Below are 23,261 nucleotides of genomic sequence, written 5' to 3' on the forward strand. Positions count from 1 at the left end.
ACAAAGTCATAGATGCATAGAGGATAGAAGACAGGTGGGTGATAGACGGATAGATGACATACATGAAAAATGCATGATAAATACAGAGACGTGGTGAGACAGACAAATCACAGGCTAACACGTATGTAAATGAAAACATGGCCAGCTGTGCATGAGTTAGGTAAATACGTCTTAAAGCCAAGAGATTGGGTCCCTACTCTCTCTATTAACACACATGTTAATGTCCAATGGTTCTAAGTGTTGGTGAAACTGAGGGGAACCAGGCACCGCTTTACTGAGCCATACAGTTGGTGGAAGTGTGATTCAGTGCACACGCACACCTCCCCGCAAGTAGCATCCTTCCAGACCTAGGGCCGACGGAGACACACATGCCCTGGAAGTCCTAATACACGCGGAGCTTTACAGCCAGCTCACCTTTTACTGTCTCACCAAATAAGTGACAAGCAGGTGCCATCAGTGTGACAGCAACATGCCCACACACAACTGGTCTGCTGCTCTGACTTTTCCACATGCCTGAAATATTTCTTAAAATCCTTACAATTAAGCCAGGCATGGTGGCACACACCTTTAATCCCAGCATGCGGGAGGCAGAGCCATATGGATCTCTGTGAGTTCGAGGCCAGCCTGGTCTACAAAGTGAGTCCAGGACAGTCAAGGCTACACAGAGAACCCCTGTCTCGAAAAAAAAATCCTTACAACTTTAAGAAAAAAACAAATAAATTTGATTCCTCCCTGACCTGAGCAGCCTTGAAAATACCAGGAAAAGCAATCTGCCAATGGTGGCTGCCGCGTGATGCCTCATCCCTATTTTCATAGTCTGGGACAAGAAGAACGTTACGATACTCAGGTCTCAACTCAGATTCTGAGAACAATTCAAATAAAATCCACAGAAGAGGAAGGAAATAACGAACTTGCATCTACAGAGGCAGCCAGTCAGTGCCTCTGCCCTTGTTAAACAAGAATGATAGCCCAACCAGACTGAAAGAAGGAACTCCCAGAAGTGGATCAAAGGTGAGCCCAGTAAAGGACCGCTCCCCAGGGAAACCGGGAACACTCCATCAGCAAAGCACAACGGACATAGGAAATGACAAGAGACCTGGGAGATTAAAAGAGGGATTTGCGGAGCTCACGCACGGCAATTAAAACACCCCTGGGGAACAGAAAAATGAGGTCTTGAGATAAAAAGACAAAACAGACTTGAACAGTGACACTGGGAAGAGAGAAGGTTTGGACACAGAATCAAAAGCTACACAGAAGAGAGTCCAAACTCGAGTCACCACACTCACCAGTGCGCCCCAAAAATCTGCCCTCTATCGCAGTCATTCTACTGCGCCCCCAAATATATGTACCACACCAATTAGGAACTTTTCTTAAAAATCAAGTCATCTTGTGTTTGAGAAGCTTTTTATTTCGTCCCATACTCATGCAAAATTTAGCAGAGAGCTTAGAGAGTAACAGGTAAGTGACGGTTGGAGTAAGGTGTGGTAAGGAGAGGTGGGATCGTTTGGTCCTTACGGGCACTCAGAGAAATATTGCCAGTAGCTGCGGCAGTGGCTCTCAGGCAGTGGGGCTCGGGCGCTTTGGGGGGTGGACAACCTTTACACAGGGGTCCCACATCACGTATCCTGCATACCATATATTTCCGTTATGATTCACAACAGTAACAAAAGTACAGTTATGAAGTAGCAACAAAAATAATTTTATGGTTGGGGGGTGGTCACCACAACATCAGGAGGTTTATTGAAGGGTCGCAGCTTTAGGAAGGCTGAGAGCCGCCGATGTACAGTGCTAAGGAGAGAACAGAGGTAGAGGGTTGAGGTGAGCTGCCCAGGGTCCCCTCTCCTGGAGCACGTAAGGAAGAAGGGAGTGACCAACTGCCCCGACTACACCGGTGTCCCTGTTTAGGCCCAGATGACTTCCAGCCCCTATTGAGGATGTTCAAAACCAGGCATAAAAAATCTGCTTGATTGATGTCTTTAAACCCTTGGGCTGGCTTTTCAACTCAGCACTGCGTTATTTCTGCCAGGTCCAGACGCTATCTGTGATGCCTGACAGCAAACTGCAAACTGAAGCATACGCCGGCCTCCAAATTCACTCGGTGGGCACTGAGGCTCCTCTCAGCTCTCACCACCCTACCTGCCCTGAAGCTCTCCAGCTCATGTGCTTCCCTTTCCTGTACAACCTCCACTTCAGCCTTGTGCCGTCTCCGCATCTTCTCACCTCTTCGCTCTCTTCTCTCTCTCACCATCCTCCTCCCCCACCCCCAACACACACACACACAGCTCATCCAACCTAAGGTGGGGCCACAGGCAATGCAGTGAGCTCCTGACAGCTGATATTTATTTACAGTCAGGAGAGAGAGCATGGTAGCTTAAGCTCTGTCAGGTCTAAGAAAGGGTTGCATCCTACCTCACTCATCTGGGAACAGAGGATGCCCAGCAGCAGGCAGATGCTCAAGGCCACTGGAATTGTGAGTGGCACTCAGGGCCAGGGTCTAGTCCTGACAGAAACCCAGGGGATAACAGGATCAGATGCCCAGTTAAAGGAGCTCACAGGACAGATGGCAGGAACCAAAGGCCAAAGGTCATGTGCAGGAAAGCAGAGACTGCTCTCTGTCTCTCTGTCTCTCTGTCTCTCTCTCTCTCTCTCTCTCTCTCTCTCTCTCTCTCTCTGTCTCTCTCTCTCTCTCTCTCTCTCCCTCTCTCTCTCTTCCTCCCTCCCTCCCTCCCTCCTTGTAGGACCCCCTACTCTGACCTGAACCTGCCAGGTCCACTTCCTGTAGCCAGCGAGTGGTCGCAGAAGGACAGTCCAGCTGAAAGGGGACACGTGGCCCCATCACATCACATCTGGTCTCAGAGGTGCCCATTGTTTATTCAGAGCACCTGCCCAAAGCCCACAGAAAAAAAGGGCATCTCTGGAGAGGGGGATGTTCATAAAGGAGCAACAGTCTGGATCAAGCTGGGGGAGGGGACAGAAAGAAGGAAGGACCTGCCCCCCTTGGGAGTACTTCCAGGACTTGACCCAGCAGCTTCTTCCTCAAAATCAGGCCCGGTTTTTTGTTTGTTTGTTTGTTTGTTTGTTTTTTGTTTTTCTTTCTTTTTTTTAAAATTAGCTTTTCCGATGAATGGCTTGGAAAGAGAAGACAAAAAATGAAGTAACGGGACGCGGCGTCTGCAGAGCCACTGCGTACACGATAGCTTTGACGCTGAATGTGCTCTGTCACCCAAACTGTTTTTTAAAAAAGAAACGCTGGAAAAGTTGGGGCAGATATATGGAGCGTACACGGAGCTGGATGGGTAACGGACGGACAGGGAAACAGACGACAGGCAATTTTGGTTTTGTTTTGTTTTGTTTTTCAGCTCTGAGGACTGAGCCTCCCACTTGTGAGGGGCGCCCCTACTTCTTGCTGTACTCAAGGCTTACATTAAACTGAGGAGCTTTTACAGGAGAACGGGCACAATAAGCATGTGTGTGACTCAGCCGTGCAACTAAGAATTCCCTACACTCATAAGATGTAGTAACAAAAGCAGCCACTGACTGGAGCAAGACCTTTCCCCGGGCCCCACCTCATACACACACACACACACACACACACACACACACACACACACACACACACACACACACACACACACTCCTTTAGCCCAGGGCAGAAATAAAGAAAATAGAATCAGGGGAAGCATACACATACAGCCGAGAATTCGTTTAAGTTTGTTGAGCAAATAGAAAAGTGAAAAGAGATTTACATCAGCTTTCCTCTGACTTAGTTTCCATTATTTGAAAGCCGACTCCCTCCCGGGCCCCTCTCAAATTAGAAACCTGTGAACTGAAGGAAACTAGAGGAGGAGTCCGGCGCAGGGCGGGGGTGGGGGTTCCTCAAACGCTGTGTTCTCTGCGTGTTTACCCTTGGTGGGCTCACGCGCACACATCCTAGCTCAGCTATGCTGCTACCTCCCCCTTCCCCCGCCCCCAAAGAAAATGTTGATTGTCAAGCCCAGAGCACTCCCCGGGATTTAGAAATGACTAGAAAAGCCGCCCGAGGAAGCCAGCCCCTGTCTGTCACCCTGGCTTTTTCCTTTCTCGGCCCTGGGCCCACAGACTGCAGGAGCTGCTGCCGCAGGACGCTTCCCAGTTGCTTTTAGAATTTGACTCGATTGGTGTCGTTTTTTTATCTAGTTCAGGCTGTTCTTTCAAATGGTACCCTGTGTCCATCTGATGATGTGTAACCCTCATTTACGTGGGTGCTGTTAGCCACCCAGAAACACAACTTCCTTCGATGTTGCATATGTTGTGTGTATACAAGTCTCTGTCCGTGAACCCGGGCTGGCAACAAGCCGCGCGACATCGCTGCCTTAGTTTTACAGCAAGAACACATGGATGTCAGCCTGCTCTGCTGTCTCCAGTCCCCGACCCTCGCGCTCCACCACCACCACCGCGCCTCGGGCCCTCCTCCCCGCCCAAAAAAAAACAATCTCTCACCGCGGTCCGGTTGGAGCTGAAGCAGAGGCAGGGCCGGGGGATCAGGCGACCTGCAGGCTCTATCCAGGCTGGGGCGACCGCTCACAGGCTGGACTGGCATGTGCAGGTGGGAGGAGCCCGTGGCGATGCGCGCAGGGACTGTGATAGGTTCGCGGCGACTGGAGGAGGCGCGCTTGACTCCCGCAGCGCTGCGTCGAGCCGGTGAGAGCTGCGGGGCCCACCAGTACCACAAAGCTGCCAGTGGAGCTGTGGAGAAGCAGCAGCAGAGACTTGCTGCCAAGGTCCTGGCCTCCTCAGAGCTCTGGCCAGACCATCTTCCCGAGCACCGGCGTTGGCGCAGATCCTTGAGGCTGCTGCTGACTCTGCACTCTGGCCCTCCCAGGGGACGTTCTCTAAGTTAACTTTGAATTTATTCCCAGAGTGTGTGAGAAGTGGGTTAACAAAGATGAGAGGGACAGATAGAGAGACAGAGACATAGACAGACAGAGAGACAGCGGCAATTTTCATAGGAAAGATTTGTGCAAGATCAAAGAACCTTGCTAGCTGGACAGATGTGGTCGTGCAGCCTTTAATCCCAGCGCTAGGGAGGCAGAGGCAAGTGGATCACTGTGAGTTCGAGGCCAGCACAAGGCTACACAGAGAAACTCTGTCTCAAAAAAAAAAAAAAGAACCTCATGGTGTTGGACCCTCATGTCCAACTCGGGAAGGGGGGTTGAGACATCACTCAAAACATGGAGCACTGATGCAAAATCAAAGGATTATTTCTGACGCGTGAGGGTCCCTCAGCACTCGGGAGGTGAAGGACCTCCAGTGACTGTTACAGGCTAGCTTTAAAGGCAAAAACCGCAAAGCAGGTGGGGTTGCTTATCAAGTTAAACCATATGGACATTAGGACATCTGTCATTGGAAAACCTCTTGTGGGGACTTGGGTGTGAGTCCCTAGGGCGGTTACTGGAAACCGTATGGGGTCGTCTGATATTTGGAAGTTTGCATGTAACTATTCTGGGGTGGAACTCTTGAGGTTAGGAGAACTGGGAGAAGCCTCTTAGGCTGGACAAGCAAACAAGCATCTTACATTTTATAATTTTACAGTTTCTCAATGGAAAGGTGTGGCGGTGCCCTATTCATTTGTTTGGCAGATGTGGAAACTGAGGCACAGGAAAGTTAAGAGGCTGGTGCTGGCTAACGCCCTCTGCCACAGGCCATGTGGGCGTGGAATACAGACGTGTCGGTGGGACGGAGAGAAAGAGGCTAGCTGTGCTAGCCGAAGACACCAGTCCTTTCTCTGGCCTGCAACCCTCCACAGGTTCATGTGCCTGTGTGTACAAAACCCGCACGATTCTTTACCCGTTGACTGCTCCTTTAACTCAGTGCTCCTCAGCCCTAGCTGCGCAGTAAAGTCCCTGAGAGGCTCTGACAGACACCCAGTGCACAGCTCCCGTGCCAAGCAAGTAGGTGTAGCTCATTTCCCTTCCAGTCTTGTCTTTGGTGGCCTCAGAACGATGCGGGTTCCTGTTTGCCTACAGTCAGCACACCATTGTTTTTACACAAAGACAAATGCACTCCTAGGCTAGGGGCTTGGAGCAAACACTTAGGGAGACAGCAGTCCACAGCCAGAACCACAGGGACTGCGGTCAGAGGAAGCAGGGGGCGGGGCTGTGGGCTGTGGGGCCTGCGGAGTCTCTGTGGGGGAGGAAAGGAATTAAAGTGATGCGCAGCCTTCCCCGTGATTATTAAACTCCCACGCTATTCTGTGCAGAGCTTCATGCAGAAGCTCAGTTTCCTGGGGTAACCAGGGCCTGGTGTACACACAAAAGCAGGCTCTAAAAGGGGGCTGGACTACCCCACAGGGTGCTGGCCTGAGGCCACTGCCCTCCACACCTGACCCTCCCTGACCTCAGAGCAGTCCCTCCCCCAACAGGACCCCAAAGCTACTTAGCCCAAGGTCACCTTGGTTCTGACAGTTCACAGACCTGAAGGATGTGACCCAGGACAACGGAAGGAATGCGTGGCCAGAGGCAGGAGTGTTTCTGTGTTTACTTAGCTTACAGAATGATAGGTTCCTTTAAGACATTTCTTTCATTACATTGTACTTTGTTCAGATTCTCTCTGGCCTGGGCTGGGGGGCGGGGGGGAGGTGACAGGACCGGGCATCCCCTCTGAGGGCACAGCCTGGGTTGCAAGGGATGAAAGGCCTGTCCTGGGCCGAGCTGTGGCTGAGACCCATAGGATGAAGACATCAGAAGAGAAAGAGAAAGGAGAGACACTCCAGGAAGAGAGGCTGGCCATGCACAGGCCTGCCATGGACACATCCCTGCCCGGGCTCCGTATTCCTGTCTGAGAAGTGGGTTAACAAAGGCAGCATCTGAGGTGGCTTGTGTGTTCAATTGCTGGAGCCAGGAGAACTCGTCGGAGAATGAGCTGCACTTGGCCTTGGGCCTTGCAGGTGTCTGTCAGAGGGTGGATAATCCTGAGCCCGAAGTTCCAGGCTGTGAGCCTTGCTGTCTCTTGTTGTCTGCATACCACATACACTCTACCTCTTCTCTGTGTGTCCCCAGTGTGTTGTCGTCCCCGCCCCCCACGCCCTCTCCAGAGACTGCCTGTGAAAACACCCATCCTTCCTGGGTGCCATGGCAAGCCTGAAACAGCACACTGGAGCCTCAGCTGGAGTGGCTGTCACTGGGTCTAGTCATTCCTTGGAGTGGCAAGGTGTTTAGCAGGGTCCCTGGTAGCCATCCACTGCTGCCAGTATCACACACACACACACACACACACACACACACACACACACACACACACACACACACACACATAGTAATGACTCTGGATTGGCAAGTGTCCCATGGAAAGCAAAACTGTCTCCAGCCGAAAACCACTCCTCCAGTAACATAAGCGAGACCAAGTACAAGCACCTGGAGAGCGTGGCTTGTCTGGGCATCTTGTTAAAGGATCAGACAACTGGTTCCTGTAACCTTCCTCCAACTCGTTCCACTTTGCTACTTGGCATTTCAAATGGCCACCTGCTCCTTTGGGCTCTGTCTTCTGCCCCGGAGGAGACCGTGGGGTGCACCGCCATATCACAGTTAAGGCACCTGCCTAGCACGTGGAAGATGAGCAGGTGATACTCGTTGGACCAACTAGTGAGATGAGGAGGGGGTGGTGTTTGGTGTCCATGGTGTGATGGCTGGGGACAGTGAAGGTGGTGGCTTCCCCCACAGTGTGGGCAACCCTTCAAGGAACAAACCAATACCTTCATCCACTGCTGGCCTGGGCTTGGCATGGAACACAGAAGAAGTGTCGCTTGCCTGCCTCTCGCTCTTTTCAGAGAGCCTCACACAATCACCAGTGAGTTATTCCTGGATTCTGAGCCAAGCGCCCTGAGTAGGGGCAGCCTCTGGTGGAAAGTCCCAGAGACCCATCAGAGGTTCTGTGAGGCCTGGAAAAATGGTTCTCCCTAGGAAGCCACTATGCTAATTACAGTGGCTCTGCTGGGATGGCTTTCCGGGCCCTCAGCAGTTTTCTGAGCCATTGAACACAGCTGTCTAGTGGGGCGGCTGAAGAGTTGTGGAGACTGAGCGTTGGAGGATGCGTTGGCTGCAGCTCAGAGTGTCCACTGTGAATGCTGGGTGCTGGGTGTCATGGACAGTGAGGCCACTATCCTGGGGCCCTGCATTCCTGTCCCACCAGGGGACACCCTGCCTATGTGTGCCACCGCTCCTCCACAGATAGGCCATCCTTTTCCCACCTGTGCAGGGTCTTCAGTGCGGTGGCTGAGCAGAAAGGGTTTCCTACCCTCCCTTCAGTGCACACTGGTTGCACCCTTCCCCTGTCTGTGGCAGAGAGGCAAGGCTGAGGCCAGTCGTATCATACGTGCTGGCAAGCGAGCCGCCCTCACTCCCATGAGCAGGTGGACCTCGTTGTCCGGGTGGTGCAGCATACCCTCTGGAAGGTCAGGTCGATGGAGGAGGACTGCACTTGGAGGCCTGTGGTTACCTCTAAAACGCAGGAACTACTGGCCCTGCTGCCAGTGGGACAGAGTGGGGCTGTGGGACCACCCTCCCAGAGGCTCAAGCCTCAAAGACTTGAAAAGTGATTGGATCCCAGGGACTTTGACTTCATAAATGGTTTCAGTCCCTTGGTGGACTTGTTAGTTGATGGCACTGAGAGACTGTGGAGGGTAGAGGGTGTGTCCTGGAATGTGTGTGTGTGTCTACATGTGTGGATGTGTGTGTGTGAATGTGTGCATGTGTGTATGTGTGTGAATGTGTGTACATGTGTGTGAGTGTGTGATTTTGTGTGCATGTGTGTATGTGTGTGTATGTGTATGTGTGTGTGAATGTGTGTGTTTATCTATGAATGTATTTGCATGTGTGTGAGTGTGTGTATAAGTGTATATGTACATGTGTGAGTGTGTGTATATGTGATATGTGAGTGTATGTGTACATGTGTGAGTATGTGTATATGAGTGTGTGTGTACATGTGTGAGAGTGGGTGTTTGTTGAGTGTATGTGTACATGTGTGAGTGTGTGTATGTGTGTGAATGTATGTGTACATGTGTGGGCATGTGTATGTGTGTGTGTTTGTGTTACACACATTTGTGTACATAGGCACCCTCCCCATTTGTGCATGCATGCACATGCCAGAGGTCCAGCGTCTTTTCTCAGCCACTCTCCACCTCATTTTTTCAGAGTCTCTCGTTGAACCAGAAGCTCACCATTGTAAAAGGAACTTCTTTTTAATTAAACACCTTTATTTAAGGGCAATATGTTAATTGACGACTTCGATGCACAAATTCAAGAGCTTAGCTGGCTGCTATTTTCATGTTAACAGTTTCAGTGTTTTGAAAAATATGACGGGGTAAGAGTCTCAGTGCCTCCTGGACATGGGTTGGACACTGTTGTTGTTGTCGTTGTTGTTGCTGTTGTAGTAACAACAGATGTAGAAGGAGCTTTTGTTCACCTGTTTCAGTTGTTGTCTTGGTGTCTTCCTTCCTCTGTCTGCTGACCCAGCCTAGAACGTTTTCAGCCTCTGAGACTTACAGCTTAACGAGCTCACCCTTACTTGTTCTTTCTGAGCTCTGGGCTGGCTGGTTCAACTCAGCTGTTCTGGCTCAAACTCCTCTCCCAGCTGACTTATTTAATCTGGCTTCTCTCTCGGCCTCTGAATTTTTCTGCTCGGCCTCACACTAACTCAGCGATCCGCTCTCATCTCTTGGCTCCTCTGTCTGAGTTCTCTCCACAACCTGTCTCTCTATTATTGTCCCGGTGACAGCTGGGCATACAGCAGAATGCTAACACCTATTCGGTCAAATCTTTCTCTGATTTGTCACTTTTCTGGCACTCAATAAAACATCACTTTCAAACATGGGTGCTTCCTTCTACAAACTAACTTTACTGTCCTTTGGGATTAAAGGTGTCTACCACTATGTTTGGGCCTAAGCTTTTCTTTACCTGATACTTGCTCTATACCAGGCTGGCCTTGAACTCAGATCTGTTTGCCTCTGTCTGCTGGATTAAAGGCGTGTTAGTATTCCAGCTGGATCACAAGACCTACAAGGTCTCTGGATGTGATCTCTTGCCAGAACAGCCATGTTCTGAATCAAAGTCCCTCTATACATGGTTTAGTCTAGACTGCACGGTGTGAGCAAGTCCAAAGCCCTCCTGTCTCCACCCCTACAGCACAATTACAATCACCCCCAAGCCCAGCCGAGTACAGAGGATCTAGCGTGGGTCCTTACGCTTGTGCGGCAAGCCCCTACCCTACTGAGCACCTCCCCAGCCCAAGTCTCTGGCCACTCGCTCTCCATCTGGTCCTGGCTGCCATGGTTTCACATCAGGACCCTTTTAGGTTTGTATTTTCATATATTATTTATTTGGGATGATTCCAGAATGATAGTGTTTTATGGCAAGCCAGGGATCCTTGGTGTCTTAGTTTGATTTCCTGGGGCTGTGATAAGATCACCCTGACCAAATCAACCTAGAGAGGAAAGGCTTGTTTGCCTCCCAATTCCAAGTTACCAGCCATCACCACCAGGTGGCAAGAGGCCAAGGGCAGCCCCTACCAGGCAGTCAGGACGCAGCGGTGGCGCTAATGGCTCTATGGGTTCCAGCTGCTGAGCTGACAGCTCACTGCCTGGTGACAGCAGCTGAGGACATCCCGGCTCCTAACTTCTTGCCTCAGCAGGAGCTTGAAGCAGCCGTTCACTCCACGTCCTCAGTCAAGAGCAAAGAACAAGGAGTTGATGCGTGCCTGCCACTGTTCAGAACATTTGCTCACTCTTAACACCACCCAGGAGCTTAAGGAGCAGTGCCGCCCACAGTAGGGGTCTTCCCTGCCTCAATTAACTTAATCAAGGTGACCCGTGAACCAACCTGACCTGGGAAATCCCCCATTGGAACTCTCTTCCCAGGTGGCTCTAACTTGTGTCAAGTTGACAAAGACACCCGTCACCCTTAGACACACTGGGCTATCTGTCCGTACGGAATACCACCCTTGGTCACAGGGCAGACTGAGGAAGCTGCATGTGGCTCCCGCTCTCACAGCCGTTGCAGTACGTTGAGCTCCACAGAGACAGCACCGGGCCAAGCATGAGTGGCGCAGGTACTGGGAGACTCTGTGCCTCACAGATGAAAGTCAACTAAAACCTGGGCAAAGGAGATCCTAAGAAGCCGAGAGGCAAAATGTCTTCATATGCGCTCTTTGTGCAAACCTGCCGGGAGGAGCACAAGAAGCAGCACCCGGATGCTCTGTCAGCTTCTCAGGGTTCTCCAAGAGGTGCTCAGAGAGCTGGAAGACCAAGTCTGCTAAGGAAAAGGGGAAATCTGAAGGCACAGCAAAGGCTGACAAGGCTCGTTATGAAAGAGAAATGAAAACCTACATCCCCCCCAAAGGGAAGACCAAAGAGAAGTTCAAGGACCCCAATGCACCCAAGAGGCCCCTTCAGCCTTCCTCTTGTTCCATTCTGAGTACAGCCCCCAAATCAAGGGGAGAACACCCCGGCTTATCCACTGGAGGCGTTGCAAAGACACTAGGAGAGACGTGGAACAACATGGCTGCAGATGACAAGCAGCCCCGGGAGAAGGAGGCGGCCACGCTGAAGAGGAAGTACAAAAGAAAAGGGATACAGCTGCCCACAGAGCTGAAGGAAAGCCTGATGCAGCGAAAAAAGGGGGTGGTCCAGGCTGAACAGAGCAGGAAAAAGAAGGAAGAGGAAGAGGAGGAGGAGGAAGAGGAAGAGGAGGAGGAAGAAGAAGATGATGTATAGATTTGTTCTAGCAGGTTTTTTTTATTGTCTATAAAGCATTTAACCCTGTACACAACTCATTCCTTTTAAAGAAAAAAAACTGAAATGAGGCTGTTTATGATTTTTTTTTTTAACTGTACAGAATACGTCTTTAGGTAGCCCTGTCCTGGTGGTGTTTTCAGTGGCCCCTGACCTTGCCTGGTACAGTCTGGGGGTTTGTAAATTGGCATGGAAGGTTAAAGCAGGTTCTTGTTGGTGCACGGCACAAATTAGTTATATATGGGGACGGCAGGGTTTTGTTTTCTTTTCTTTTCTGGTTTTGTTTTTTCTTTCTTTCTTTCTTTCTTTCATCTTCAGTTGTCTGTGGTGCAGCTTATACAAAGATAAATATTGTTCAGTTAACTGAATACTGCTCTGTAATTGAAAAAAATTGGCTGTTTTGTTGACATTCTGAATTCTTCTAAGTAAAAACAATTTTTTTATTTAAAAAAAAAATGACAACGTTGGCCTGGGGTGCTCTCTGAAATCCGCAGCAGGTTCTGGGAAGAACCCTAAGTTTGAGTTTGAAGTCAAAGGTCTTCAAAACTAAAATTCACCTGGAACCTTAGGACAGAAGTTCTAAGCCAGAGAGAGGCCACGCTGGATGGAACTGAAGATTTAGCCAAACTGCCCGCAACCCTCCCACTCTGGAAGGTCACATCCATCCATAAGTACACTGGGGACCACCAGCTCCAGGCCGGGGCAATGGCTGTGGAGTGGCCATGCCATGGAAAGCCGGGGTCCCCTGGGGGGCTTGACTTTGCTTACATATAACATTTCTTTAGTTTCCTTTCTGTACCAGGTGAGAGTCTATGGACAAGAGTCGTCACTGTCTTACTGGTGTCACTTCCCCAGCTGGTGTGACAGTTACCACAGACTGTCAACCGGACACAACCTAGTTTTACCTGGGAAGAAAACACCGGTGAGGGCTTGCCTAGGTGGGGCTGGCCCGTTGCCTATCTGTGGAGGGTTATCTTGACTGCATCGACAGAGGTGAGAAGACTCAACACTATGGGTGGCCGCATGCCTGAGGCACAGGGTTCTGAACTGTGTGAGAGTGGAGAAAGAGCCTACAAGATGACTTAGCTAGTAACAGAGGTGCTTGTCTGAATGGGAGCTCCATGGAAGAAAGAGATAGCTCCCAAGGGCACATCCCTTGACACCCACACACACATGTACTATGCCAGCCACATGTGCCCAACACACGGAAACGTTGGATGAATATGTTTTTGTTTTAATTCCAGGTGTGAGACATTAGGCTGCTTCGGACGGTTCACAGCAGCTGACTATGATTTGCCTCGTGCTCTAGCAGGGGAGTGATTTTTACCAGCTGAATATAGTTTCTGCAAGTATTTGATAAAAGCCTGGAGCCCTGGGGGGTGGAGGGGTTCGGCTGCCTCCACTGCTGGTTGGAGCTATCCCGTCTATGAAAATTTTGCCCCCAAAGACCTGACAATCCTAATCATCAGGAATTACTCTAACTAACGGAGGCCCCCTCTCCCCTCTAAGCTTCTCCCCTACCTAGAGTTGGAGGCCTGGAAGGGACAGGGATGGTGTAGGGAACTAGGAAAAGGAGCCCAATAAAGTATCCGAAAGTCCAGCCACGCAGTGCACGCACGACCAATGCTCCTCGCTGTGGATGGATGCGGCGACCCACTGCCTCACGGTCCCGAAACTGATTTCCTACCATGACAAATGATAACTTGGAACTGCAAGAAAAATAAAGCCTCTCGCCATTTAGCTGCTTTTGCCAGGGTGGTTTTTTTAATCATAGTAACAGAAACAGAAAGGGCTGTGTGAGCACTCGGACAAGTGGTACATGGGTAGACGAGAAAGTGGAATAGCGGCCGCACCCAAAAGCGAGTGCATGAGTGGAACTCCGGCACAGAGCCCCAAAGCATGGTACACACTGCCTGCTTCACTCGCCATCCCAGGCCTCGCCGCTCCATGCTTTGCCTTTAGAACAAAGCGTCTTTTGCTAGGAAAGTTGCTCAATGCAAAGATGGCACCATCGGTGGCTATTTAGGGAATGGAGGACCACGGGTCACCTCTCTTCCTGAGTCCAAGCACACAGCAGGCACGTGCCATTGGTCTTTCTTCTTCTCTTTCAGAAGGGAGAGTGGAAACCCCAGTTCTTTAAGACATTGCGGCCCAGGGCTGCGGCGCTTCAGTGGGTAGCAAGCCCGAGGCCCTGAGTTCAGATCCTCAGCACCCACGTAAAGAGCCGGGAGTCACAGCACTGGGGAGCCACAGACAGGCAGATCCCTGAGGCTCACTGAGGGACCTTCTCTCACAAAGTAAGGTGGAGAAGTAATGGAGAAAGGTGTCCAACATCACCCACCCTCTGGCCTCCACACGTGTGAGCACACATGAGCTGGCAAATGCACACACATGCATATAAACATGCCCGTGGCCCAGCATGCACACCCATGCCCACACACATGCACGCATGCACGCACGCACAAGAACTGTCTTGCCCTCTGATGCTAACAGTGGGACGCGCACAGAGAACAGAAGTTTGGAGAGACGAGACTTCCTAGAAGCAGGACTGGACAGCCTCCAGCCGGAGCAGTTAAGGAGGAGGCAGGAAGAAGCAGCATTCTTTGAAGAAAAAGAAGCAGCCTTTCTTTTTGTTTGTTTGTTTGTTTTTGTTTTTGTTTTTTTCAAGACAGGGTATCTCTGTGTAGCCTTGGCTGTCCTAGACTCACTTTGTAGACCAGGCTGGCCTCGAACTCACAGCGATCCGCCTGCCTCTGCCTCCCGAGCGCTAGGATTAAAGGCGTGCGCCACCATGCCCAGCTCAAAGCAGCAGCCTTTACATCTGTCAAGCTACCCTGTCAGTCAGAATCCACGCCCTGACCTTGGGGCCTCCGAGCCCTGAGCTCCACTACCCTCTCCAAAGACTCCTCTTGTCAAAAATGCCACCTGCCCCACTAGCACTGGGTGAGCCGGTGACAGTGGAAATCAAGTCCACACTTAGGGAGCTGAGGAGGAGTCGGGCGATTCTTCAAACAGCTGGGGAAGGGATGAGGCCTGTGCCTTTCGCACCGAGGGACACCTGTCTGATGCATACCGATTCCTTGCTGACGTCATACATCGATCTACTTTTTAAGGATGAGAACTTGAGTCCGAACCGCACATCTCACACTTTAAAAAAAAAATTGCCAAGCGTGGTGTTGATGCATGCCCGTGACACCACCGCTGGAGGTAGGGACTGCCGAGACCCAAGCACCAACACCACACACACACACGCACACGCCCAGCACATGCTCACGTACAGGTGTACACTTACACGATAGCCTTTCTTCCTCAGGAACACAGAGTAACAGGAAGAAGAACAGCGTGGCAGTCAGCAGCCTTCCCAGCGCAGGACCAGGATTCACACAGCACGTGATGACCCACAGCCGCTGGAGAACTCAGCACGACTGTGTCCAGTGCTCTCGCTCTTGGATAATGTGTGTGGACTGGGGTCAGACTCGCTGAGGAGGCCTTTGTTCAGCAGGCAGCAGGGACAGCATCTTACATCCTTCCATGTCCTTCCAAGCACTCCAGGTCGGGGACAGGCTCTCCCCTTCCCTTTTCTGACCTTCTACACTGGTCAGGGGGACCCCTGTGCACAAGGCAGAAAGGAAGCCACAGGAAGAGGAAGCACTGGTGGCTTAGCACCCCAGTGTCCAAGCATCTCCGGCTGCTGCCTTCAAACAGCTCTTCTGTGCCGGGCCCACGTGGTACGGCACGGGGAGAGGCTTGACAAGAGGTTTCTTGTCAGCTCTCTGAAAGGGCTGGGATGACACATCGACAGAAGCTGGAACGACCATGAGGCACTGCAGTGAAGAAGCCGCCGAACATCACTTTGTAAAACCAACGTGCACTAGTACAAAAATTTAATAACTAAAAGCCAAAGTGAGCCTCTGAAGATGCGATCGGCCCTCACCCACCAGAAGGCTGCAGCTTCCAAGGCGCTGTTTCACACGCATCCTGCGCAGCCCCTGAGAGCCCGTGGCACAGTGGGGGCAGAATGCATTATCTACACCTGAAATTGAGACCAGCTGGTGACTGAGCCTGTGGTCTCTCATTACCTCCAAGGGTGTCAGCTGACCTTTGGGGGGAGGGGGAGGAGGGAGTGGCAAGGCAGGGCCAAGCCCTCAAGTTCTCTCCCCTCACTCTGCCAAGCTAGTGTCCTTGCAGTGGCTGTGTGCACCGCAAATGAATAAAAATTGCAACTTGGTGAATACAAATAATACTGTGGTGGGAAGACTGCTTTCTGGGGTTGGTCTTGTTGAGTAAAACACCGAAAAAAGAGTAAACCAGGGGCTACTTGGAAAACATATTTAAGTGCCTTTTTAAGGGAAAATTATTAATTATTATTATTAATTACTATAATAACTCTATACCAGTGATGACCCCAAGTATTGGTATATAACTCATGTACTCCTCACTGCATTCCTGTAAGGCAGAAAGAGAGGTCAAAGCATTGGCCCCAGGTAAAACAGCACAATAGAAACAAGAAATGAATAGTGTAATACTTTATCCGCATACCAAATTCATCCTTCGCCTTTTTTGTTTGTTTGTTTGGTTGGTTTTTGTTGGTGGTGATGGTTTTGGTTTTTGAGGTTCGGTTGATTTTTTTTTGTTTGTTTGCTTGTTTTTCTGTTTTTTGCTTTTTTGTTTATTTGAGTTTTTTCTTTTTCTTTTATTTATTTATTTTTATGTATATGAGTGCTCTATCTGCATGGACAGCTTCATGCCAGAAGGCAGCATTAGATCACATTATAGATAGTTGTGAGCCACCATGTGGTTGCTGGGAATTGAACTCAGGACCTCTGGAAGAGCAGCCAGTGCTCTTAACCTCTGAGCCATCTCTCCAGCCCCTTGGTTTGTTTTTTTGTTTGTTTGTTTGTTTGTTTTCTTTTGTTTTGTTTTTAGACAGGGTTTCTCTGTGTAGCCCTGGCTGTCCTAGAACTCACTTTGTAGACCTGAACTCAAACTCATAGAGATCCGTCTGCCTCTGCCTCCCTAGTGCTGGAATTAAAGGCATATACCAATCTTCACTTAAAAAAAAAAAGATTTGCTAGGCATGACGGCGCACGCCTTTGATCCCAGTACTTGGGAAGCAGAGGCAGGCAGATCACTGTGAGTTGGAGGCCAGCCTGGTCTACAAAGGGAGCTCAGGACAGAGAAACCCTGTCTTGAAAAACCAAAAAAAAAAAACCCAAGATTAATTTTTATTTTGAGTGTATTAGTATCTGGCCTGCATATGTGTTACATGCACCATGTACATGTGGTTGCCTGCCAACATGTGAGGTAGGAGTCACAAGCCCAGTCCCACACTGTAGTGACAGGCAGTCATGAGCTCTCTTGTGGGTGCTGGGAACTAAATTCTGGTTCTTGTGAGATCAGCGAGGCTTCTTAACCACTGAGCCATCTTTCCAGACTGCCTTCCTTGCTTTTTGTAATGGTAAATGAGCCTGAAGTCTCCAGTGAGAGACAAGAAGTCAGCCTGGAGCAGGAGAGAGGTCAGCAGCATAGATTCATTTCAAAGGGGAAAAAACCCTAAAGCCATAATTAACTGCTAAGCCAGAATGCAGATGAGACACTGTTAGAAACAGAGGCAAGGAACTAATTACCCTACTTTCATCTGAGATAAAATATCAGAAATAGGATAAATAAGAAAATTTTAATGAGAGAGTAGGAAAAAATGGAAATGGAAGATGAAGGCAGAAGACACTCAACATCCTCCCCAGCAGGGGCCCCACACTCCAGGGCTGCCCAGGGCACTTCCACTCCCACCGACTTTCAGGGCAACTTTAAAGGCTAGCCTGGACGCCGGGCATGGCGGCGCATGCCTTTAAGAAGAGGGGCGCGCTAAGTGTGGTGGTTTGGGTAAGAATGGCCCCCACAGGCTCATAGATTTGAGTGCTTGGTCATCAGGGAGTGGAAATGCTTCAGAGGGGCTAGGGGGTGTGGCCTTACTGAAGGAAGTGTGTCACTGGGGGAGGGCTTAAGGATTTTGAAAGCTCAAGGCAGGTCTAGTCTCTCTCTCTCTCTCTCTCTCTCTCTCTCTCTCTCTCTCTCTCTCTCTCTCTCTCCCTCCCTCCCTCCCTCTCTCTCTCTCTCCCTCTCTCTCTCTCTCTCTCCCTCTCTCCCTCCCTCCCTCCCTCCCTCCCTCTCTCCCTCTCTCCCTCTCTCTCTCTCTCCCTCTCTCCCTCTCTCCCTCTCTCTCTCTCTCTCTCTCTCTCTCCCTCTCTCCCTCTCTCTCTCTCTCCCTCCCTCCCTCCCTCTCTCTCTCTCTCCCTCTCTCTCTCTCTCCCTCCCTCTCTCTCTCTCTCTCTCTCACTCTCTCTCACTCTCTCTCCCTCTCTCTGTCTCTCTCTCCCTCTCTCTCTCTCTCTCCCTCTCTCTCTCTCTCTCTCTCTCACTCTCTCTCACTCTCTCTCCCTTTCTCTCTCACTCACTTATTCACTCACTCACTTTCTCTCTCTCACACACACACACTCCTCCAGCTGCTGGCCAATCCAGACGTAGAACTCTCAGCTACTCCACCACCACGCCTGCCTACGTGCTGCCACGCCTCCTGCCGTGAAGCCTCTGAAATTGTACGCCAGCCCCAGTTAAACACTCTCCTTTGTAAGAGTTACTGTGGCCATGGTGTCTCTTCACAGCAAGAGAACACTGGCTGAGACACTGAGGAAATCCCTCAGAACCTGGAAACAGACAGACTGAGGTAGGTGGGAAGAAGGGGGGAGACACAGCAGCCCCCCTTCTGGTGGTTTTCAGCGGGTGCCACCCCCACAGTGAATACTGTTTGCCCTTCCCCCACCTCTGGCTAAGACGTGGCAGAGCCGTGTGGATGGGCAACGGCGTGTACAAAAGGAAAGCCACCTGCAGCGGGGACAGACAGTCCCGTCGTCGGGAAGAGCTTCTGGCCAGCAGCTCAGCGAAAGAACATATAGGCCAGATCTGGGGGTGACACAAACAAGGCATGTGCTCCCACATCGTTTTTCATCTTTATCTGGCAACTATCCAGATTTGGGCACAGTGTTTACATGCACGTAACTTCACACTAGACATGGTGAAAAGCTGGGGAAATAGAGTGACCATCCGAGCCACTGTTTCTTGTTTGTCTTTTGAAAAACAAGTACAGTGAATATTCACTAGTGCCGTCTATGGGGGTTTCATGTAATCAAGCTGGTATCTTTGCCCCTACAGAGCCGGAAGCCTGGCATGCATCGCCACGGATGACCTATTGCTAGACGTCCAGTTTCAAACCCGGGACAAATGGCTGAGGTGCCTGTTTAACATGTCGAAGTGGACTTGGCCTCCAGGTCCTCCCAGCATCCCTCAGTCCCTTCCTGTTACAGGATATGGCTGGCACACCCTACCTGCTACACCCAAACTCTGCAGCCCAGAGGCTCTACCCTATACGATCCAGACATTTTGGTTACCCACCCCCTGTTGTACCTCTAGCTGTTACACCTGGCTCTCCCGTCTCCCGTGCCCTCCCCGTGTCCCCACATAGCTCAGGGTCATGACCACCCTGGACTCTCCCAGATGTCCCCGCCTCTGAGTACGTAGGCCTGTTACCTACAGTGCTCTTTCCCTTCCAGCATACCCAGGAGCAGCCATGGCCTTTCCTCTCCTTTTTATTCCTCTTGGTCATCCGCCAGCCAGAAGGAAGTCCCCTGCCCATGGATGAGCTGTGTCAAGGGACAGCCGACTACACCTTTCTTTTTAAACAACGTTCAGCTCTGAATATGCCCTTAGCTAGAGGTCAACTGGTATTTTTCACATTTGTTCTTCCTCAATAATCTTGTGCATTACACGTCGTAGATTGTTTGCACTGTCTCAAGAGCTGGCTGAGCATAAAAGGCGTCATGGTGTGCTAACTATCTGACCGCAAGCCCATAATATGTAATGTTCCCATGATCGTGAAAGCAACTGCAAAATTCTGTGCTTCCCCCACAACCCCACCCGACCCGGTCTCACCCCATAGAACAGCCTTTTTGTTTCTGTTCTGGGCTGTTTTCATTCTCCTATGCCTAAGGAGAGTGTAAGTCTGGCCCAGCCGTAAAAATAAAATTTTTTACCTCATAACATTTCAGTGTTAGCTACTGATTTTTGACATCATAACCACACAGCTGATGAGGAAGACTCTGAAATGAGTTAAACTGCTGGGATTAAGTTATTTAACTTAGGAAATGTAAGAAACCAAATAAAAAGGCAAGATGTCTACTGCCTTGTAGACAGAGAAGGCAAAGTCATCCACCTTGGTCTCAAGACAGGGATGAGAATGGGAACTTCCCTCACCAAGTAGCCCAGGCTAGCCTCAAACTCTCAGACCATCCCTGGTGCTTAGGGCTCCAGGCAGGCACCACCACCCCCAGCTCAAGCTAAGTTTTAATCTTAGAGAAACCACTATAAAAGAGGCATTGCTCTTATTTTGAAAAAAGTGGCTTAAGTGTGGGAAGCCCGGATGCCACATCTCTAAGCACCATGTTACCATCCTCCTGACATATACTTTTTGGGGGGTGGCAAGAGTTGCTTTCCCAAGCCCAGATCCCTCGCTGGTGGGGAATCCATCAATCATTTCCTCTGCCCAGCTCTTCTTACCATGCACCATGGGGCAAGCCAGGAGCAAGCTATTCATTTATATGTTCACACAGGCTTCCTAAAAAATGCAGGGACGGGGGACATACTCCCTGGGCATCCTCTGAGTCAACCTTTGCCCTAACCAAGGCTACCTGCCCCTTTAAATCCAAGCACAGCTTTAAAGCATCTGCTACAAACCCCGCCTGGTTTTTTGCACGTGAAGCAGTGCTGGCTCATTTTATGTCAACCCGACACAAGCTACAGGCATTTGGAGAAAGAGAACCTCAGCTGAGAAAAATGGCCCCACCAGATCGATTTATGTAAGAGCGCCTAGTCCTCTGTGAGTGGTGCCACCTCTGGGTAGGTGACCCTGGGTTATATACGAAAGCAAACTGAGCAAGCTATGAGGAGCAAGCCAATCAGCAGGGCTCTGCTCCAGGTACTGTCCTGCCTTCTCTCTGAGATGGACTTACAAGCTGTCAGGTGAAACAAACCCAAGTTGTTTTCGGGCTTATCACAGCAACAGAAGCTCTGACTAGGATACCAGGCGTTCTACCAAAGCAGCTGAGCACAGTAGGCCCACAAGCCATGAGCACGAGGCACACCTCCCCGATGATTCCCTCTGTCCGACACAGGCCTGCTAATGTACGTCAGATGTAGAGCTGACACTAAGATAAAATCAGATGGTGTGCGCTGGGCTCCTTGAGGAAGATGCATCCCATCCAAGGAGGGGAAGAGCCCTGTGAGACACAGGACTCCTGAGAGTGAGGTAGTGGCCAGTAGGGCAGCAGCGGAGCACCTCCCACCCAGGAGGCCAGCTGAGGAAACACACAGCCACACATAGGGATAACCAGCTCCCCTCCCCCATGGGCTCCATCCTACCTCTTGTCCACATACTGAGGTTTCCCCTGGCAACCCATCCCGGGTGCCCTCCGGACCGTGAGTACCTCTTGCTTCCTCTCCACCTGGGATCTTGACTACTACCGCCTGCTTCCGGGCCAAGCCTGACTTACATATCTCCGCATCTGTGGTCATCATGACGCCTCTCTCAGCCTTGGGGCTCTTCCCATGCTAGCTCAGGGCTCAGCTGAGCCACGATGCACCCATCTTCACCATGAAAATGGGGGTCAGGTTAACAGAGACTTATGTACTACCTGGACAGGGGACCCAGAAACTGGGAAGAATACACAGGCGAGTGTGTGCCGCTGCCTGGCAACTGATGCTGATCTCAGGCTCACTTGCTCCCAACCCTGGAGGCTAGAACCCTGAGAGCGAGGTCTCAGCACAGATGGCTCCTCCAGAGGCCTCTGGTTAAAGGTAGACTGAGGTGCAGTGAAATGTCTAAGGGTGTGTTTGCACAAACAGTGATGGTCACAGTGTTTGTGGCTCTGTAGGGGGACACAGTTGAGGCCAGGTGGTTTCATGGATGACTTTAACCTTGCTATATGTGCAAACACAGCAAATGCCTGTATTCAGGAAGAAAAAAAAGCAAACTTAAGATGTTTCTGGCCAACCAGAACACATCAGTAAAAGCTCACACAACCTGGGACTCTCCAGAAAGAAGGGGGGAACGAAGCTATAAGGTCTTAACCAGTCAAACATCTCATTTGCTTTGCTTAGATGTTGCTCTGAGTTTGTCAGGCAGATGCGATGTCAACGTGAGATTGGAAGCCACATGTCTTACTTAGGGTCACTATTACTGAGATGAAACCCCATGACCAAAAGAAACGTGGGGAGGAAAGGGTTTATTCAGCCCACACTTCCACATCGCTGCTCATCATCAAAGGAAGTCAGGACAGGAACTCAAGCAGGGCAGGAACCTGGAGGCAGGAGCTGACGCAGAGGCCATGGAGGGTGCTGCTCACTGGCTTGCTCCCCATGCCTTGCTTCAGCCTGCTTCCTTATAGAGCCCAGGACACCAGCCCAGGGATGGCAACACTCACAAAGGATTGGGCCTCCCCCCACCAATCACTCCTTCTTCTCTGAAAAGCAGCTTGTTTTGAGTTGACATAAAACTACCCAGTACACCACAGATGTATTCTTTCTGTGACAAAAGGGAGGATATTTTTAAGCTTTTACTTTGAAGGTAAAAATTTCATTTTTGAGGAATTTTTTTGCTGCACATTTCAGAGAGAGCTAAGTAACAAAACAAAAATGTTCTCTCCTCCTCCTAGGAATAAATAAGAGCATAACTTTTCTTCTTAAATCATGACCCTTCTAAGTTTAGCACCAGCATCCAAAATGAACAACAAAGGAAAAGAGCATTTACGGTATATTTCATATTTCTCTGCTTGGGGCAATCCCCATGTAGTATTAATATTTCTTCTTTTAATTCGTATTACTAAAACAGTTAAAAAAAAAAACAGGGGAAAAATATAAAGCTAGTGGTTGCTCAAACTGTGGAGGCCGCTCTCCTGCACCTCTGCGGGTTCCCGGGATACAGCTTGGCGCTGGCTGGCTCATCCCTTCGGAAGTTGTTATTTTAAGAGGGGGAAAAGTCGTAGTGAGTAGGGAGCGGAGAGCGAGGGGAAGGGGGGACCAGAGAGCCCCAAGAGCCCCTCCACCACCAGCAGCCTGGTCACCATCGCACCACACCGAGCTGCGCAGGTGATGGGGCCCCTGGGGGGACAAGAAGGTCATCGCAAGGAAGGTTTTGGGAACAGTAAAATAGTTCAATGTAAGGAACGGATACAGTTTCGTCAACAGGAATGGCACCAAGGAAGACATATTTGTACACCCGAAGAATAAGCACAGCAAGTACCTTGACAGCGTAGGAGATGGAGAGCCCGTTTTGATGCGCTCCCGAAGGCCAGGGCCCAACAGCCTAGGGGGGGTCCCACCTTACTACACGCGGAGACCTCGGTGTTCCAACCCGCCTGTGCATGGAGAAGTGATGGAGGGTGCTGACAAC

General features: G+C 50.4%; 1 protein-coding gene and 1 pseudogene across 7 annotated transcripts in view; one reads left to right on the forward strand and one right to left on the reverse strand.

The window, feature by feature from the left end:
* Positions 1-23,261, reverse strand: part of B3GALT5 (beta-1,3-galactosyltransferase 5) — an 80,208-nt gene that overhangs the window by 34,431 nt on the left and 22,516 nt on the right. Inside the window, exon 1 of one of the 6 annotated variants that reach the window (XM_084800434.1) lies at positions 15,054-15,612. The exons of 2 other annotated variants lie outside the window; for them this stretch is intronic. The gene's annotated coding sequence lies outside the window, so the exon portion shown is untranslated. Of the gene's footprint in view, positions 1-4,479; positions 4,766-15,053; positions 15,613-23,261 lie in introns of those variants that run through there. 3 more of the 6 variants (XM_084800439.1, XM_084800436.1, XM_084800437.1) reach the window with 3 other exon arrangements.
* Positions 11,121-11,743, forward strand: LOC311608852 (high mobility group protein B1-like; annotated as a pseudogene). Its single transcript has one exon. The product of its transcript is annotated as a high mobility group protein B1-like (transcript).

This window comes from Acomys minous, assembly GCF_964271855.1.
Source record: "Acomys minous genome assembly, chromosome: 11".
NCBI lineage: Eukaryota > Metazoa > Chordata > Mammalia > Rodentia > Muridae > Acomys > Acomys minous.